The sequence below is a fragment of the Etheostoma spectabile genome, chromosome 3, assembly GCF_008692095.1.
Source record: "Etheostoma spectabile isolate EspeVRDwgs_2016 chromosome 3, UIUC_Espe_1.0, whole genome shotgun sequence".
NCBI classification, from domain to species: domain Eukaryota; kingdom Metazoa; phylum Chordata; class Actinopteri; order Perciformes; family Percidae; genus Etheostoma; species Etheostoma spectabile.
In genome coordinates this window covers 10,378,804-10,382,711 of record NC_045735.1, presented here as the reverse complement: position 1 = coordinate 10,382,711, position 3,908 = coordinate 10,378,804, and positions in this window count along the sequence as shown.

Below are 3,908 nucleotides of genomic sequence, written 5' to 3'. Positions count from 1 at the left end.
ATCACTTTACTGTAATGCAGCCTTTAAAACCAGAAAGAGACAATTATGTCATATATCACGATATTCAAACTCTAAGACGATATCTAATCTCGTGTCTCGATATAATATCAATATATTGCCCAGCCCTAGCAACAACTATTGGCTTGCTAAAATATTACCTTTTTAGATTGAAAAGCAATATCTGCCCCATAACACAATGTGTAAAATTTAAACTAGGCTGGTGAAAAGTATATTTAATAAAAATAAAACCATATCGCCTTCCTCAAATAAGTAAACATAATGCTAATTCATCAAACTAAATCACTTGTATCATTGGTTAAAGCATAATCATTCTAGTCTGCATGAATATTACTTATTCTGAAACACATTTCTCCTTGTATCCAAATATGTTTAAAACTAAATCATAACTACATTTACAAAAGGATTGGCAGTGACATTTAACATTTCCCTTGGCCCCCTAAACATATCTTACATCTTGATGCGAAAGTGATTCTATAGTGTAGCAACTGTAAACTATTTTACTACCTGAGACATTACTAAAGTGTACTTGTACAACCTAATAGTAAAGCACTTGTTACAAAGAGGTATAAAGCACTTTACACACACATTTGTCAATGGATTTACAAATAGCTGATGCAACCCAATCCTGAAATTGAGATGTCCAGAGACTGTTTTAAAAGATTAATGAGTGAAAATGAGCAGCAGAAAATGAGCTTGTGCTCTCTTTGCCTCTGTGACATTTGTCTTCCATTTCCAAGGCATGTCCCTATGGGTGGCCTGGAGGACCAAGGGTCATCCAAGAAATCTGAATTGATTCTGAATATGGCCATACAAAAAAGCAAAGATCTACTAGCCTATTTAATTCTGGCACCAGAATGGCATCACTCAAGGCATGCTATTTAATAAACTGTAATTTACATTAATGATAGGGAAATGCCTTTGCGTGAAAGAAAATGTAAATCAGTGTTCAATCATATGCAAGTACTTCTATGTGTGCATCTGGAATACATATAGTACATAATGTAGGCCTACTTCTCACAGAGTCACTAAAACAAGAATGTAATGTATCAGTGTACCTTTGACAATGGAAGAGTGATTTCAACATTCTACACATCTGCCTCTCAACTCATTTTGTGGTAGTTTCATAGCTCGCCTACTACTCTGACATAAATAAATTAGTTGAATGTCAAGGCAAATGCTGAACGTTTGTTCAGAGAAACCCAAAAGCCAAGGATAGAGGGACCACACAATATTAGATGTGACAAATAACAGATCCAAACCCCTGAAACGGCCTTCAATGTATTTGACATGGTCCCATCGTGCCGGATCTTTCAAATTCCTTTTGAACTTTTCTTTCTTTTATTTTGCGGTAAGGAACACAGTTGAGCCTAGAGCAGCTCCTGCATGGGTTTGAAGTAATGTGCTTTACACTGACAGTGAAGATAAAGGGCTGGGACTTGGGGTGAGGAGGAAAAAAACAACAACTCTGAGGTCTCCAGATAGCTTACTGTGAATTTAAAGGTTTTACAGTAGCACTGCAGTTTTACGCCAAAATAAGACCCATATTTGATTCAAGTGTCCCAGAAAGCTACTGTAAGCAGTTAATATAGTCTCCATGATGAGCATCACACCGAAACAATTTTGACCTTCTTATTCTCTCCATAAACACTCTTGCAGCCTCTCAATTAAACGACAAGGCTAATTACATTATTTCATTTGCATCATTGACTTCTTAGGGGTTGGCAATTCTAGCCCAAGCCGAGGGTATTTTAACAACATTAACTGTGTGTCAGTCATGCATGGTTTATAAGAGTTTTTTTTAAACCAGAATAAACATACAGGGATGATAATACCACCAGTTCAGTGGAATTATGAAATTTCAGCTTCTCAAGTGCCATTTGATTGATAGGAACTGCTATTTCAGAACAACTGTGCTATCTTGTCGAAATAGAGGAATTCCCTTATCAAGTATGAAACTAAAAACTAGTGTTATCAATTAACGCCATTAATGCAAACCCCTTTTAACTGCGTTTAGTTTTGTAGCGCAAGATTAACGTTCTTTTTGGCCTAGCAAACTTTGTAGTTATTTCACACGCTGTTGCAGTTTTTCTAACTACAACACCACACCCGATCTAGTTAGACCGGAAACAAAACAGACTCATCGCGCAAACTCGTTTGGGCTTGCGACACGGCCAAAGAGTAGTAAAGTTACCTTTTGAGTGGATGGCAAACGCGAGACATCGAAATGGATGCCAATAAAGTTCTAAATTGAAAGTTTACTTTTTAAAAGTTGACACATCTTCCATTGACAAGACCAAAGTGATCTGTGTGTTTGGTCGGTGTGAACTGAGCTATCCTCGCAGCACGTCCAGTCTGAAATACCACTTGATTGCCTAGCACACAGCTGATGCCAATTCTCTCCGCCCTCATCTTTTTGTATTTTTAGTATTTTTGTCACCCTTTTATTGATGGACAGTGTTACATTGTGTGACACATTATTTGCTCCAAGTGAAAATGCTACGTGTAAATTGAACACTACAGTAGGCTATATGCCAATGTTGTTTTTAATGAAAAACATTTGCACAAAGCAAGCCGATCAACTTTTACATGTTAAGAGCATTAAAATGAGGAAAAAAGAATTGAGACAAAAATAAATCAAGGGACATTTAGAATAGATAAAAATGTGCTTGCAATTAATTATGAGTTAACTATGACATTAATGCAATTAATCTTGATTTAATATTTTAATCGTTTGACAGCACTTCTAAAAACAAACACATTCCAGTTCCTTTGCAATTTCTTCAATATACTGACAATACAGATACTGGTCTGACTGAATGCAGGGTTCTTTATCCAATGGAATCTTTATCCTTTAGGAATCATTTCCTCAGTTCAATTACCTAATTGACGATAGTCAGAGTGCTAGCCTGAATTCAAGTGCAAATTAGAGAAAGACTTCTAATATGCAGGTTTTGGATGGGAAGCAAATATTTGCATCACAAGTTGGCATAACATCCTATGATCAGCAGATTACCATAGTGATGAGGATCTTCAAAGGGAAAACATTCTTCTTTGGAGGTTGAGCTCAAAGTTATAGGTTATAAGCTGCAATATTGACTGTCTCTGAGGGCATGTTCTGCTCAGCAGCAGGAATATGGGACACTCCACTGTTGAATATAATGAAGTGCGGGAAAAGGCAAAAGCTTATGTTTGGAAGAAGAAGAAAAGAAAAGAAAAAAGGAGAAGCATGCCTCTTTTTGGCAGAGCTCATTATCTTCCTCTGAAGGTGATTGAGGCTTTAAAGCAGTAGTAGCAGAAAAGGGAGTAGAGAGGAGAGGGGTTGGAGATGAAATATCCAGAGACTGGAGACTCGTGATGAGCTTTATACTGTGGGGATCCATTTCTTCATTATTCCTCTAGGACAACTATTTTGCGTTCACTCCCTGGCTATAAAACGCCCTCCATATGGCACCTTTGGCGAAAGGCATGATTCTGCCCCTCAACAGGCAGGCATCAGGGGTGAGCCTGGCCACCTGAAATGTGCTGACACCTCACTTTTTGGAACAGTTAATGGGGTAGAGGTACTGGGAGGAGTGGGGTAGAGTAGAGGGAATAAAAGAAATGTCCCTTATTCTTTTTTTATTGCAACAAATGCAGGTTCCATGCGCTTAATCATATACTGAAAGTTAATATTAGTCATTGGACACCGTCTCTAGGGGGAACTATGCGGTGCTGTTTGAGTTAAGTAATGGAAAAGTAAAAAGGGGTTTGGATGCCCTGCCGCAGTCCGTTTTGTGGTGTGGGGCTAATGCCAGACATCTCCCTCTCTCTCCGCCTCTTTCTGATACTGCTATTCAGCACTGCAGCAACAGGATGGATCTCTCCCTTAATGTGTGTGTGTGTGTGTG